The sequence below is a fragment of the Cynocephalus volans genome, chromosome 14 (assembly GCF_027409185.1).
Source record: "Cynocephalus volans isolate mCynVol1 chromosome 14, mCynVol1.pri, whole genome shotgun sequence".
Lineage (NCBI taxonomy): Eukaryota > Metazoa > Chordata > Mammalia > Dermoptera > Cynocephalidae > Cynocephalus > Cynocephalus volans.
Window position 1 is genome coordinate 50,955,939 of NC_084473.1, and position 17,578 is coordinate 50,973,516.

Genomic DNA, 17,578 nt, shown 5'->3' on the forward strand with positions numbered 1-17,578 from the left:
AAAACATGTGCAAATAAAACCTCCACCCCTGCTGCTGTCACTGCCTGAGACAATGTGGAAGGAAAGCTTTGGTTTTCTGCCAACCACAGTTGCTTTGAACCTGAGCCACAGCATTAATTCCTTTCAAAATGCCCCTTCCTCCCTACCCAAACTTTTCAACTGATTCATTTTCATTTTCAAAAGTTTAAATACAGACTCTGTCAAATAGTTCTGTATTTTGGTTTTGATCATTTCACAGCCTTCAGTAGTTGAAATGAGGTTGTTGAATTATTAAAGGCATAAAGCTGGGACTGAATAGGTGCATTGTCCTCTGTCTTCTCTACAATGTTCATTCAGGTGAAACAAATTTTCATTTAGGTGCTGTGACTAAAAAGCCTGGTCTACTTATTTATACATGATTCCTTTTCATAGAGGATTCAAGGTATCTTTAAAAAAGGCAAACATGGGACAGCAAAATAAGGCATCTTGCCTTTTAAAATTAAGCCATGACTCTTGTGATCTACCAAGTACGTGTATGGAAAGAAGTAGAAGAACCATTTTAAGGTTGTGAGTTTTTCTTAATAGTTAAAATTTTTGAAAAGCTTTCAAGTGACATAGTTATATGTCATTACCTGAGAGTTTGCAATGTTACATGTAGGTACCACACTAAGCACATCACATGAATTATCTCCTTTAATTTAAACTGCATAATTACCCTATGAAGTAGGCCTTCTTACTTCCATCTGATACACAGAGGTATCAATATCAGGCTTACAAATAACTAATTTGTCCAAAGTCACACACTGAGCCAAGATTTGAAAGCGTATCTGTTATTCGCACTATTAACTCCTAATCTAAACTATGCCTTTTTTATGGGAAGCAGTAAGGGAGAAGGTAATGGATAGTAAAGAGGAAGTTGAAATATGTTAGGAAATGTAATAAAAACATTAGGAAATATGTTACAAGAAATAAATTCACATATAAAAGATAAAGACATTTGTCTAAATCCAGGCAAACTTTTAAAAGAATTATTATGTGTCAGTATAGGGCTCAGACCCTTCAAATGCCTTGCACAGACTGGGTCACAGACCCTTCATATGCAGGTCATGAGCTAGGTGATCAGAAAAGATCCTGGGAGCCTTGAGTAAAATTGATAGGCTTTATTCAGATGCGAGCTCAGATAACTAGCAGCAGCCCTAGTGGCTTCCTGGGGTATCCAGAGGGCACTGTGGACCAGAGCTGTGTCTTTTATCCTTTGCTAGTCTGATAACCAAGGAACACCTGTCCACACGTGTGCATATTTACATTAAACAGGCTAGGTCATGCTTAGCAAGTTTCTGAACATCTGAGGGATCCTGACCATTTATATTTCAATTTTCCTTACATTATGGTAAAAATAAAGCATCAGGAAGGAGGAAGACAAATTGATGATACTGACATCCCAGAATAAGGCTCTGTAGACAACAAAGGTGTGGCAATAATCTTGATTCTTAGTTGTGCTCCTCGCCTTCTCCAACACCTTTGAGAAATAGCACTTTCCATAATATTTGGCCTGGTGAAAGACCCTAGCTCTAGGAAGCCTAATAACTTACCATTTGACACTAATATTCCTGGTTTCTTCCATTTAACTTTTTGCTGTCATCTATATGTCAAAAAATATAATAGGTGTTAAAATCTGTAATGTTTGACTAATATAGTTGTTACTGTCTTGGGGACTAGATCAGCACCATAACTCATGGTTTCTTTGTTAGTGCGGAATTCTAATATTTGACAAATAGTAAATAACTTTACTTGGTGAAAATTGTTTTCCTATATAATAACATGGGATATATCTCAACTTGTTCATCTTGTCTTAAACATTTCAATAAAGCCTTGTAGTTTTCTTTACATATGACACATATAATTCTTTATAATTTTCTTTATAAATGCCATAGACAGTTCTGTTAAGTTTATTCCTACCCCCCCCTTTTTGCATTTTAAATGGAATTTCTTTTCATTATATTATTGAGCTGGTGGATACCATGATAAAGAACACCTCTAATTATGGTAAATTCGCTATAAACCCTTGATAAACTCATATAGGCTATGAGTTTCAACAGATTTCTTAGGATTTCTAGGCATGCAGCGTTTTCTGCAAATAATCACCCTTAAATGTATCATCCCATTGGCACAAAGTGAATGCCCAATAAATGGCAGTTGCCATTATTTGTGTATTGGAAAGAGCATTAGGCTGGAGAGTCAGTTCCTAATTTCAGTTCTCAACTGAGGAAGCCATCTATGAAGCGAGTTCTCTTGCTTCATGGCTCAGGCACCATGCTAGGCGCTACACATAGGCCATCCTGCCCAAGGCTTAGAACAAGCCTACGAAGTATACAATTATTAAATACCAGAGTTGAGGAAACCAAAGTTTAGCAAGTGTAGGTTGCCCATGCTAGGCCCAAAGAAGCAATAAGAAATGGAATGCTGAGGTGCCTAACTAGTGGTCTGTGTATGGAAAACTGTGGGTCTGTGTCTCTGGGCTCCTGTGAACCATCAGGTTTATGGCTCCCTGGGGGCTGTAAAGACTGTGAACTTTGGCCAAGGGTCTGTGAGGAACTGGGGAGGGATCCAGGAGCTGAATCAGCTCACTTGCATACTTACTTTGTGCATAGGCTTCACACTTCTGTTTCTGGGTCACAGTAAATCTAAGTGAAAACAGTATTCTGTATTCTTGTTTTCAACCACTTTCCAATTTGGATCAGCCATTTGAGGTCTGGCCTACCTCAGCCGGTTAAGTAATTTGTCCACAATCATATAAATAGTGAGTGATGGAGTAAGTGGCTTGCTCAACAGCCGGCGGTCTTTCCATTCTACCAGTGATGTCTACGCCAGCAATGTGGCTTGGCTAGGTCACTTTACCTCTCTGAGCCGTAATTTCCTCATCTGAATATAAAAGAGTCAGATAAGATGATCCAATTTTGACAGGCTGACTCTGTTGTTGAATATGCACTATTCAAGACTGCAAATCCCTCAAAGATGGGCTATACTTTCCACATTCTTGAGTTGCTTATATTGTTTTGCACATGACAAAATCTCAGTAAATATTTACCACAGAATGAGTGAATTAATGAATTACAAAGAAAATAGTTTTAATGTTTTTCTCACAAGAGAGATTTTCAATGCTAGAACACAAGCTTCTGTGGGGTCTCCTGAAGTCTCATTTCCCATTTTAACTCTGGAATCTTATAAAGACTGCATTTGTCATGAGCCTTTTCACAAGAAAATGCTTAGCATGGGATCAGCTTATTTTCATCTGAAAAAAAGAAAGAATTGGGGTTAGGAAGGCAGGAACCTAGGAAGGATCAAGGTGGGAACTGTGGTAGGTAGACTTTTCTCTAACAAATCAATTCAGGTTATTTTTACCTTTGTGCTGCTGTTATAGCAACAATATGACATAACTGTGGCTATTTAAATTTAATAAACTAGAGCCAGTCCAAACTCAGTTTTAAATAAATGACTGGTGCACATGCCTTTACATCTCTGTTTGGGTACGGAACTCAGTCTTATGTTCCTGTCTTTAATTTCAACATACAGTGTTTTAAATGCATCTGTAGAAGATATAGTATAATACTAGTGCATTATTTAATATAGTGTTCTTTCTTATGCCAAAATACTCCAAAGGAAGGTATTTAACCCCCAAGAGGCATAGAATCAATGGATTTTATAATTACTGTTTTTAAACTTAAAATCTCATTGAAGTCATTAGTTAACATTTCTAAACCTTTATGCCTGAATAATTCTCAGCAGATATCCAACAACCTTCCTGCCCTTCACCTCATCCCTAGCCAAAGGGCAGAGGGAGGGAAGGTCTGTACTAACAATAGTTACAACAGTTATCTCTGGAATTAAAAACAGGAATTTGCAGCATGCACAAGTGTCTGTTTTTGTCTCTTAAGCTTCACAATATGACCAGCACCATATTGAGACTATAAAATTATTGTTCTCTGAAACTAAAAGTCTGGGGAAATTAAACATTTATTTGTTGAAAATCACAACCTTAGAATGTCAAAAATTTTTACAAGTTTTTATATAAACTTGTAATCAAATTGTTTCTTATGAGCCACGGGATTTGCAGGAAGAGAAAACATTACATAAGCCAAGAACAGTTTCTCTGACATGGATACAAAGGAGAATGATGTAATCGCAGTCACAGGTTTGTGCCACCACATTAAAGAATGGTGCTTTCAGTATCACTTAACTAAAATAGAATATTCAGTTCAACCTGACAAACAGACAATCAAGTCACAAAGCAATGTCCTCACTTTTAAAAATTTGCTTACCACTTTGTAATAGGGTTTAGCTTTATTGTCCCATAAAAGGAAAAGGAAAACATGTTAATTAAATTTGAGGAATAACTTATTCATAAATGTGGGTCATTTTTATATTTTCAATGTTATTTTAGGTTGCCAGAGAAGGTACAGAGCTCAGTTATAGAAAATGCTATGGTAACCTGAACTGAGATGGTCCTGAATTTTCTAGACCATGTTTCAGTCTTGGTAATATTATTTTAAAGTTGTGTATAAGGTAAGATATGAAAGAACTTCCTCACCTAGATAACCTTGGTTTTAATAAATGCTCCTATAAAATTTATTTTGCCCTTGAGTTAAAATGATCCAGTTCTACTGGATGACTGTAATGAGGTTGCTTTTCTGTTTTGATTCAAGTTAAATTTCACCTAAACCCTTAAATTATGTAAATTCAACTATATTCTCTAGAAAAGCTAGACCAATATGAACTTTTCCAGTAATAGCTGACTATTTGGATCCCATTATCTGTCCTGTATCTCACTATATTACTCCCAAACACAGGAAACAGAGGATTGGCTGTTGGACTAGTTGACAGAGGTGAAAATCTCATAAATATATTTTCAACAGTTTTTAATTTTGAAAGAATAGTACTTCTTGACTATTGCTACTTCTGGTATTAAGTCAAGAAAGAAAACATTTTTTTTTTAACCTTTTCCCTAAAATCATAGAATAATTTAGGAATGGGGAAATCTTCTAGTGCTTTATTTCAGCACCCCCAAGGATGTGCTTCAGAAGCTCTCACAGAGTAACTAATAGTTTAGGAATGTGGATCAGCTTTGTATCTAACAATCCCCTTTCTAAGGAATATCAAGCACAAAGAAATGATTCAATGGATTTATAGAATCTAACATATTAAGTGAATTCTATTTAGGTGAATTTGGAATGTCAGCATGTATTGTTTTATGATGAACATCCAAGCCCTGCTTGATTTGCCTAATAGAATATGAATAAGGGCAAAATAAGTTTCCATTTAATATAATATCTTATTGGTTAATATTTATTTAGCCAAACAATAAAATGCAACATTAAGCCTATCTCTAATATATTGTAGTAGTTTACAAAGCAATTGCTATGGGTTTTATATTTACATCTATATATCATGTATCCTTTTCCGGAAAAAAAAATTGAAACTGAAACTTAAATAGCTTACATGTCTGTTCTTTCTATACTTATTAGGAGAAATTCTTTTAAAGTGGGTATAATTATACACGCCCCAGGTGTACTCCCTGTCTTTAATTTTTACCCCCTCTAATCTATCCTCCATGTGAGCCTTGAGTTTTCATTGCAAAATACAACTTTGTCCATGTCTTTACAGAAAAAGTCCAAATCCTTAGCAAGCAGTGCAAGACCTTTCACCATTTGGCTATGGTCCCAATAACCTATTTTAATTCATAAGAGTCTCCCACTTAAAATGTGTGGTATCTTCTGTTGTTAGTTTAGGTATTTCAGACACCATTCTCTTTTGTAAATTACACATCATAAATATGTTAGTCTAACAGTTTTCAATATTATAAAACTTATCTACACATTACGGGGAAAAAATTCACTCTTTACATTACCATGATGTAATGTAAAGACTTAATACCATTGAAAAGACTTAATACCATTGGTAAAATATTCAATAGTATTTAACTGTGGATGTCATTATTATCTCCCACCTAAAGACATTGTTTGTCAATAACATTTCAGCATTCATTGTAATGACTTTGATTTTGTTCATGAAAGCCAAAAGTTATATTTCTCTTTATATTCAAAATGTTCTTTCACTCACAAAAAAAGAAGAAAAATTGTTATTATTCACTTAGGCATTTACTTAAACACTTCATAATCTTTTGTTAATTTTAAATTGACATATGTTTATTGGAGAAATTTGAAAATAAACAAAGAATAAGAGAAAGAAAGAAAGCCACCCGTTTTTCAGGGGATAACCACTATTGTCATTTTGATGCACATCTTTCAAATATTTTTCTGTCCATATGTATTCTCTTACAAGAGTGAGATTATACTATACATCCTGTTTTGTAACTTGCTTTTAAAGAAAATACTGTATTACAATATTGTTATGTATTAGTAAAAATACATAATTTTATAATTTTAATGGCTATCTATTATTCCTTTATATGGAAATAATGTAACTTATCTAATCAATTCGTAATTGTTAGACATTTAAATTGCTTGAAATATTCTCCTGTTACACACAATGCTGTAATAAACATCCTTGAGGCAAAATCCTCACTTACATCCTTAGGATAGATTTTTTTGGAGCAGAATCGCTGAGCTGAAGCATGTGCTCATTTTTTTATTATTATTATTTATTTATTTAATCAGGTAACACATGTAAGATGTATAAAAATTCAAAAGGAACAATAGAATATTTAGTGACAAGCAACTCCCCATACTTCCTTTTCCTCCAGATATCTATTCCTCCTCCTAGGAGACAGCTACTTTTAGTAATTTTCATTTATTTTTCCTGAGATATTTCATGCATTTAGAAGCATATACAGTCATCCCCTGGTGTCCGTGGGGGATTGGTTCCAGAACCTTCTGCAGATACCAAAATCTGTGGATGCTCAAGCCCCTGATATAAAGTGGCGTAGTATTTGCTTATAACATATGCACACCCTCCCATATACTTTAAATTATCTCTAGATTACTTATAATACCTAATACAATGTAAATGCTATGTAATTAGTTGTTATACTGTATTGTTTAGGTAATAATGACAAAAAAATGTCTGTACTTGTTCAGTACAGATGCAATTTTTTTTTTCTGAATATTTTTGACCCATGATTGGTCGAATTCATGGATGTGGAAACCATGGATATGGAGGTCCTACTGTACTTATAAATCCTTTAATATGCATACTAAAAAATTAGTAAAATAATTTCAATAATGAAATTTGTTTTATAATTTCATATGCTAGATAATCATAGGCACAAAGCTTTCTACAATAAAGTAACATGCATTATTTCAGTTTTGAATTGTTATTTAATTTAGATATTACTTTTATGTAATAATACTCGCTTATCATCTACCATGATATTTTTATTTTCATTGGACACTTTAAAAACATTTTTTTATAGAAAGTTTTAAACATACCCAAAAGTAGAGAGAATAATATGGTAAACCCCCAAGTACCCAACTAATACGCACATTTTAAGGCTTTTAATAAACAATGCCAAGTTTTTCTTTATAAAATGTTTTTAGTGATTTATATTCCTATCTGCTGAGTATGAGATTTACACTATCTGCATTTTTGTATTGTTGAATATTATAGCTGCAACAGCAATGTTACATGTATATCTTTTTTTTTTTAGCAAGAATAACTTAACAGTAAGTATAGAAAATGACAGGAAAAATGTAGTAACTTTTGTTGCAATCTAACAATAGACTTCACCTAGCATGGCAATGCCAATCAACCTGGCATAGCTTCTGGGTTCAATGTGTTTGGAAGGATGATGTGAATACATTCAGGCTCTGTGGGGAAGTGCTAGGATTGATAAGTAATGTCTACCATAGCAAAAGTAGGGAGGACTGTTGGCATCTACATAATACATAGTTTGCTGATTCTGCAAACTATATGCATAACAGCATACTTTTTTTTTTTTTTTGACTGGTAAGGGGATCGCAACCCTCAGCGCGGTGTTGTCTGCACCATGCTCAGCCAGTGAGCGCACCAGCCATCCCTAAATAGGATCCGAACCCGCAGCCTCCGCGCTACCAGCGCCGCACTCTACTGACTGACCCAGGGGGCTGGCCCTAACAGCATACTTTTTAAAAAAACCATTCTTTTGTTTAGTAGCCATAAAAATCAATTTGGTTTATTAAAAGTTTCCCTAATGAGACATACTTGTTTATTTACCTTTAGGATCCCAATGCCAGATATTGACAAGTTTTCTTAAAAATAATTTGCTCTTTTGAAATGAACTAAATAATATTGGTACACATGTGTAAAGAGGATGCTGCTATACCATCATTAGGGGAGTAGGTATTCGGGTATGTCCTTAAAAACAGGGAAGAATGACATTTGTTCAATCACACAGCTCTGTGTTGCTCCATGCAGGGCCAGGAATTTGTTGAAGTCTGTGACTTGGTGTATGGTCATGGAACAGAAAGAAGCTAACTGACCCATGATAGATCAAAGCCCAAATCTTTCCATTTTTAATGCCACATTTACATTTACTGAGCTAATCAACTACAATAAAAGTATATTTAAAAGCCAACATGAAGTATATCAAGTATTTAAGAACTGCCATTTCATGAACCTATGGAATTGTAAACCTGGAAGGTCTCAGGAAGATCATTAGACCAGGGGTCAGCAAACTACAGCCAGCAGGCAAAAGCCAGCCCCCTGCTTGTTTTTGTAAACAGAGTTGTATTGGAATACAGCTAGGCCCATTTGTTAACTTATAGTCTGTAGTTGCTTTTGCACTACAACGGCAGAGTTGAGTAGATGTGAGAGATTGTATGGACCACAAAACCTAAAGCATTTCAGTATGGCCTTGTATAGAAAAAGTTTGCCAACCCCTGATTTAAGCCAGCCTTTCATTTTAGAGATGTGGAGATAGGGAATCAAAGAGATTGTGTAACTTGTTTGGAATAAATCTGCCATCTGAGAAAATAGCCAGCAGAATTCCCACAGTCCCCAATGTCAGGATCCAGAGCTACAGTCTCTTACAGTTTCTGCAAGATAGAGAGCATTGCCACACATCTTCTGGAAGCCTTTCTCTACCTTCTCAGGCAGGCTACCACTCCCTCCTCCACCACCTCACGTGCTTACTGCCATGAGGACAAAATGGATAGGGGGATGAAAAGTCCCTCCCGTACTCACATAACACTTCATACATTCCTTCATCATCGCCTTTCTCATGCAGAATTACAATCTTTTGCCTTTCCCACTAGACTGTGAGTTCATTGAGGACAGGGACCATGCTGTATATGTCTTTGGATGGCTTATACAGATTACAGTGTAGACATCTAATAACTATTTGTTAAATGGTTTGCATGTGCTGCCTCATCTTCTTCTGTGGCTATTTTAAGATAAACTTCAAGTACTGTGAAGGTAAGAAGCAACATGTGGTTTATAATTTTCCATCATTCCTGACCAAAATCCCCCACTGAGACCCAGCAATAGGAGAAGTCCAGAGCCAAACACTGTGATAGGAGGGATACAAATCTCAATTTTTTTTCACTTCACCTGCTAAGTAATGGCCCCAAGCCTCAGATGCAATCTTGACTTGTATTCCTGGCAAACAAACAAGAGCCTGATGTACGTCAGGGGTAATAAGGGTGGAGAAGAGAGAGATATGAAAAATTATTAAAATCAAGAGGACATCATGGTTGATTGACTGTGCAGGATGGTTGAAAGTCTATGGCTGCCCAGATTCTGTCAAGTATCAGAGTGCAGGAGGAAAAGTACATTGGGTAAGAGAAGTGTGGGTGGGCAGGGGGTGTGAAAGTGGGTGGAGGTGGATAGGATACAATCAAGTGGGAAGACTCAATAGGCAGTGAGGTATATGAAACTGGAGCTTTCATGCTAAATCTGGGTTTATATGAAATTATTCAAAGAGTAGATAGAGATTAAGAGAATGGGATTAAGCCTAAATTCACCAAAAGGATTGAACAAAGTAAGAGGAACTCCTACTGAAAAGGATCACCTGGAAACATAAGAGGAAAACCAAAGGGTAGTGTCCCAGAAGCCTAGGGCAGAGGAGAAATATCAAGTAAAATGGCCAAATTGTATGCTTTGAATTTAGCCATTTGGAGGTCTGTGATACCTTTCCTGAGAGTAGTTTTAGTGGAGGGGAGGGCTTGGAAGCCCAATTCAATGGGTTGAAGAGTTAATGAGAGGTAAAGAGACATAGGGTAGATTTTACTCCTAAGAAACTTAATAGAGAGAAAGAGAAATGAGATAGAAAGTGGGTTTATATCCTACTGAGTGGTCAGCATCATTGATTTGTAAATTATTTGAAGAGAATCTACCAAGAGTCAGAATCATTGTGGGAAGGTGTATGAAAGCCAGGTGAAAAAGGAGACATCACCAAGAGGGAGAGGAATTTATCTCTATGAGCCTAGGTCTCTTCATTTATACATGGAAATAATATCCTCCTCAGAGAGATGCTGGAGGATTAAATGAAGTAACATAATTAAAAACATTTTTAAAATAGCAAAGCATAATTCAAAAGTAGATTACTCTCTGTATTATCAACTCTAGTTTATTACTTTGACTCAATACCTGATTAGTCTCAATCTTGGTAACTTAGTATTAGAATCCAGTTTTAATTAACCTTGTCATTATAGCTCAGAAATCAGGGCTCAATTTCCTTTTCCTGACAGTACTGATGCTTTGGATGCCAGATAACTTCCTAGCTATTTAATTCATTTCATCAAATTAAGTTCTGTATATAAAGTAAATTGGTGGTGCTCCACGGTGCACATGTGCACATGCACTGTGGATGGATATTATGGGGGATGAAAATGTCTCAATCAATAGACTGAGAGGTACAAATTATTAGCCCTGTAAGATGCCCAAGACAGGAAAGGATGGGCTGGTGTGGGAGCCAGACAAAACTTCAATTGGGTAAGCCAGAGCTAGAGTTTGATGTAACCCTCGTGCTCAATTTTTTATGATGAGAAGTTAATTCTAGGCTCTGGTATTATGAAGTAAAATTAAAAAGCCAAAATCAAAACCTTATTCTTATAAATAAGAGTGCTACAGCTCCTGGTGAGAGAAACAAGAAGATCTTGATCGTGGGAACATTTTCTAAGGAGTTAATATAGATCGTTGTAACAGAACCTAGATGATTATGGAAAATGTTTTAGCAAGTCCATTTTTTTCCCCATTACACAAATTCAATTAAATCTGTTTGAACAGGAAAGAGCTATAAAAATAGTAATTATACCCTACCAGCTAATTATTTTCTTCTTTCGAATGAATGAGTTATAACAGAAGCAAGCAACGCAATTAGCAAGCTTTCATTACTGTTTGTTTTCATTTTTTCATTTATACATTTACTTATTTATATCCTGTGTCCTTCCACAAAGGAGCCGAGGTGACTGCTGCTATTCATTTTATGTGTTTTTATTCATAGTTCATTACCCAGGAGACCACAGTTCTCTTGAAAATGAAATGTATGTTAATTTGAGTATTTTTTGCCTCAAAAATTTGACTTAAATAGTAAATGAAAATCTCTTATGAAAGAACAATAGAAGAATATACAAGTTCTCCAAATCCTTTAAGGAATACAATTCTAAATCCCAAGATTTACACCCCCTTGTCTGTTGGGGGGATTGGGATTGGGGACTTGAAATAAAATAACTAAAACAATAAATGACCAATAGATCCAACTAAAAATCAGCTTTAGCGTTTTCAGAGAATTCCCAGCTTATCTCCCAATCCTCCTGTGTCCTCACCCTGCTCCACCCTTTACTTTGCCCTGCTGCAAGCAGATCACCCTTATGGCCAAATTTCAAGATCCTGCAAATGAATTCTGGCCTGGAGCACTGCTTGTTTTCCCCCATGTATTCCTATGAATGTTTAAGAAAAAGCAGTAAATAAATATTTACTAACTTTCTCATTAACAGAACAAAAACATTAGACTTGCTTTTAAGTGATTAACTGGAGTGAAATCACTGGAAACAAAGATTTGGTGAATATGAGCATGAGACTGGTGACAATCTTTTCTGATGGAAATCACTTAGATGTTTGTCTTTGGTTTTTTGGTTTTTTTGAATGTGAAAGTACAGCAGGGTGACATCATTAAATCATTCTTATTCTCTGCATAGGTATACTCACATGCAGTTATGTGTTGGAGTATATTTGTATTTGTATATGCAAGGGAAGGTTTGAAAGAATACATTTCCAAAGAGTGGGGCTGGGAGGTGGGAGGGGGAGCTTTCACTTTCTACTTCCTATACTTATATCCTGTTTGAATTTTTACAATGAGCAGGTCTGACTGTTTGTATTAATAATTTAGGAAATAAGAATGTGATTATTTCTAGCATTCACAAATTTAAGATGACAGTATGGCAAAAAAAAATAGCACCACCATTGATTTGAAATCTTTTTTTATATTTTTTACAGAGGCATTTTCAATTCAAAGATTTGTGATGCATTTGGGGCTTTATCCATCTATTGAATATGATTGGGAAAAAATGAAAAGATAAAATTTATCCCAATTATTATATACAAACACTCTGTTAGGTCTGCATATCTTGGCTCAAGATTCTGATTAAAAGATTTCCAATTTAGTCATATCTCTGTAACTAGGATTATAACCTTTTAATACAGTTACTGAAGATCTCGTACAAATCATTCAACAAGCAACTCATCGAGCACCTTGTCCTTGTCAGCCCCTGCGCTGGGCACTGGGGATAGAGATGGGTAGACATGAGCTTCTCGAAGCATGAGCTAAATTTTATTGCATGCTTTCCATGCCCCAGGCACTGTGTTTCGAGCTGAACATATAACATATTAACTCCTTTCATCTTCACAATGTTCCTGTAAGGCAGAAATATTATTAACCCCATTTTACAGATGAAGACACTAGGACACATTGACTAAATAACTTGCCCAAGTCTGCATAGCTAGGAACTAGGGTAGCAGTCATTTGAATTCCAGAGGTCTGGCTCTGACTCAACAGCCCATGCTTTTAGATGACAACTTCATAGTACCTTCCAGATGATAAGGTAGGTGTAATCTAGTAGGAGGAGTTTTACAAGTAGATATTTAAGTATATTCTAACAATTGGAACAACTCGAATTTCCAGCAATGGGAAAATAATTATGTACAATAGGATCTACCTATACAACAGAAGACCCAAGAGATGTTTAAAAGGATAATGTAGATATGATTTATCAACATAAAAACAAATGATCTTCATATTATCAAGTGGAAAAGATTGTAATAGTACTTATAATTAAAAGCCAAAGCTGGACTCATAAAAAGCATCCACGTGCTTGTAGGTCAAAGCAGGTTACATAAGAGATTTAGGTCAGAATATCGGGGAGCACATCACTGACCACTGCACTTTCTCCCACTGAGCCTGGATAAGGCACCACCCATCTCCTCAACACAGAGCCCCAGGCAGCCAGCACCAGTCAATTGATAAATCTTCTTTGTCTTTTGAGTATTTGCTACCCTCAATTCCACTGCCAGAATCTTTTCACCTAGTTGTTGTTTGTTTGTTTGTTTGGTCTCTCTTCTTCTTATTGCTTATCTCACTCTCTTATCTAAACCAAGTGTGTCTGTGTCTCTCCTTTTTGTACACGCTTCTTCTTGTTCCACTTGCACATTGGATCCTGGTTTGCTACTGCTGTCATTGCTCTCTTCCACATTACTACCTTTTCCTTTCTATTAGATCATTACCATAAGCATGCAAACATGCTCTAATCTCTAATAAACCTTTCATGTTTATTAAAAAATTTTCTTTAGATCCCACATTCTTCTCCCACTGCTCTCTATAGCATACCTCCTTGATAAAGCCATCTAAGAGGACTGTTTCTACTTCTTCACCCTCTTGTTTTCTCTTCATTCCCTACCAACAGGATTTGCTTTCCACCTCTCCACAGTAACCAGGCTTATTTAGATCTCCTTGGCCTCCATCTTGCCAAATCTAGTGATCAATTCCCAGGCTTTGTGTTACTCAAACTCTCAGCAGCCTGTGAGACTGTTGAAACTCACTTCCTCTTGAAACACTTCTTTTGCTGGTATCTTAGTCTGTTTGAGCATCTGTAAAAAAATACTTTAGACTCAGTAATTTATTGTTCACAGTTCTGGAGGCTGGGAAGTCCAAGATCAAGGCACTAGCAGATTCAGTGTCTGGTGAGGGTTGCTGTCTGCTTCAAAGACAGCACCTGCTACGTGTGTCCTCACATAGCAGAAGAGGCAAACAAGCTCTCTTGGGCCTCTTTTATAAGGGCACCAGTCCCATTCATGAGGGCTTCACCCTCATGACCTAATCACTTCCTAAAGGCCATACCTCTTAATACCACCACATTCAGGATTAGGTTTCAACATACAAATTTTGGGGGGACACAAACATTCAAACCATAGCACTGGGCTTCTAGAACATCATAGTCTTCTGGTGATCCTCCTGCTTCACTTGCTATGTCTTCTCAGTCTTTTCTGCTGGATGTTCATTTGACTGACCGTTTCTCTTCTCTGTCTCCATCCATTCCCTGTGCATTGCCATCTAGACCTGTGGCATTAAACATTATCTATAGGCTATTGAGTTCCCAATTTATAACATCAGTTTCAATCTGTCTTCTAAATTCCAGACTCATATACCTGATTGCTTAGTTGGGTATATAAGAGACATCTCTTGCTTAATGTGTCCAAAACAGGACACTTATTTCCACCCTATGACTGAAACTGCTAGCTGTCCTCCAGTAGCCGTCCTCCCCTTCTTCTACTGTGATACAAGTGATTTTTATTGGGCACATAGCCACTCAGAATAAAGCCTACATTAACACATTTTCCAACTTCTTTTGTGGCTAAGTTCTGGAAATGTTATTGGCAATATTATGTGGCAGCTACTAGAAAACCTTAAAATACTGCAGACACACATGCTTTTCCTCTTCTTTGCCCTTCCTCCATCGTGCTGCATGAACACAGATGTGATGATGATTGGAGCTCTTGAGGGATGAAGACGAGGACAATGTACTAGAGATAGCTGGGTGGTAAGCTGGAAAGGTCTCTGAGAGTCATGGAGCTGTTGTACCAGTCTTAGATTGCCAAACTCCGCTTCCTTTATATGATACAGAAATAAACTTCTACCTTGTTCAAGCCACTATTACTGTGCCTCAAAGCTAAACCAGCCCTAGCCAATAACTCTTCTATGTATTTCATATTTTATCTTTTGTCTATCAGAGAACAATCCTCCTTTCAACATACCAGGCAACTTTGAATATTTTGGAAGTAAAGGAAAACTTTTCTTATATATCAATCACTAAAAGTGTAAAATTAGTAGAACAATGATTTGCTTTTACATAAATTTGCTTAACAAATAACTTTTCTAGAATATATTTTTATCGAATAAAGATTTATTCTTCCATTTTCTCAGGTTTTTAATGAGTTCTAATAAAAATCCATTTATGCTGTTCAGATTATACTCGTTTCCAAATGGACGATTTGTCATCATCTGGTATTTTGTGCTGGTCTGAGCACTTTCAAAGACAGGCCTAAAATAAAATACAGCCTTCTCAATGTATTCAATTAAGTTCAAAAGTGAGTTACCTCAGGCTAGAATATCTAGAATCATTTTTGTTTTAATTTCAAAAAGCAGTATTTTCTTAGTATATGGCAAAAGCCCCATAAGTATTTTTGAGTGAATGAATGAGTAAATAAATTAATGGTATACTTTCCTATAATTCTTTAACTATATAAAGTTACCCTGGTAATTTTAAAACATGTCCCCCAATTTTTTGACACTCCTCTCTGAAAGAGATATCTTAGTCCATTTGTTCTGCTATAAAAAAAAATACCCTAGACGGGCAATTTATAAGTAATAGAAATTGATTTCTCACAGTTCTGGAGGCTGAGAAATCCAAGGACAAAGCACTGGCAGTCTCAGTGTCTGATGAGGGCCTGGTCTCTGCTCCCATGATGGCTCCTTGAAGGATGCTTCCCCCAGAAGGGACCAATGCTCTGTCCTCAAGAGGAGGAAGGGACTGAAGAAACAGAAGGAATAGACTTGCCCCTGCAAGCCCTTTCATACAGTGCTAGTCCCATCCATGAAAGTTCTGCCCTCATGACTTAATCACCTCCTAAAGGCCCCACCTTTTAATACTATCGCATTGGCAACTAAGTTCAACATATGAGTTTTGGGGGACACATGCAGACCATATCAGATCAGGCTCTAATTCCCCTCCCGTTGAACATGGGACAGCCTTAGTGACTAGCTTCTAACCGAAAGAATGTGGTGGAGGTGACACTGAGTGCCTTCCAAGACCAGGTGAGAGTGGGCAATACAGCTTCTGCCTGTCTCTCTCTCTCTCTCTCTCTTTCTTGGACATGTGCCTTTGGATCTCTGAACCAACATGCACTTAAGAAGTCTTGGCTACCCTGAAGCTGCCATGCTAGAGAGGCCACCTAGGGAGGGAGAGAGATGCCTGAGAAGCCCCAGCTGTTCCAGACCCAGCTGACTGTGTTTTCCCAGATCGCCAGTCTTCAGCCTTAGAGCTGCTCTCAAAATCAGCTGTGGCCGAGATGAGCTTTCCCTGTCAAGCCCTGCCCAAATTACAGACTTGTAAGCAGGATAAATATTGTCTGAAGCCTCTAGGTTTAAGGATAGTTTGAACAGACGCTATAGCGAGGGGAACATTCCCCAGTAAGCACACTGCCTCTGTATGCTATTCCTTTCATTGTACTGGAGAACATGACTTCCGCTCATTCCCTTTGTGGCTAATTCTGTCTGTAGAAAGGGGGCATTCTTGCAGTTGCCTATGAGTCCCATAGCCACTGGCTGGAAAGTTCTTACTTCCCTTTACCTTTCCTGAGCCAAGGGAAAATATCAGAAATTTTGCCTTCGAAACTGAAACAAACAAAATCACCTCTTTCAAAGCAAACTGACTTAAGATGTGGTTTGCAAATATGGTACAGGCAGTGATAGGTTTTTCCCTTGTCTCTACCCTACACTACAATGTCTCTACCTTAGACTGCAGTGTGTTTCAGCATAATGGAGATGACCAAGGAGTATCTCCAGGACAGGAACAAGGCAACTACAAAGAAAACTACAGCCTCCCTAACTTGACTGAGGCAATGAAGTCTTAAGTGAAAAGCAGTGGGTGGTGTAGCACCATTTCTTCAGTGCTTCCTAGAGAAGAGGGTACTACCATTATATATTCTCTAGGCCCCAAATTTCACCCAGACTAAAGAAAGAGCAATCTAATGTTATTCTGTCTCATTAGTGCACTTCCTCAATAGGAAAATTCTTGTATAAATGGGTGATATAGGCCAAATACAGTACCTAATAGAAATGAGTACATGGTATTCTATTGTATGAATTGATCTGTGAATTTGGTTAGCGTGCATTTGTTTGCCTAAACTTGATCATTTCAGAGGATGCTTCTAAGAATAATATCCTAGACTACTGAAGACCTATAGTGACTCCACTAATGTAATGATGCCTCATAGGATTCTGTAGGAAGCTGCTAACTATTTTCTTTCTTTCTTTGATGAAGTTTATCTGGAACAGGAAATAGTGTGTAATTAGAAGAGGCTCCCAAATATTGAGCCCTCATCTGGATGATTC

General features: G+C 36.9%; 1 protein-coding gene across 3 annotated transcripts in view; it reads left to right on the plus strand.

The window, feature by feature from the left end:
* The window catches only part of ACYP2 (acylphosphatase 2), a 175,796-nt gene that overhangs the window by 141,622 nt on the left and 16,596 nt on the right, over window positions 1–17,578 (plus strand). The window lies entirely within an intron of this gene.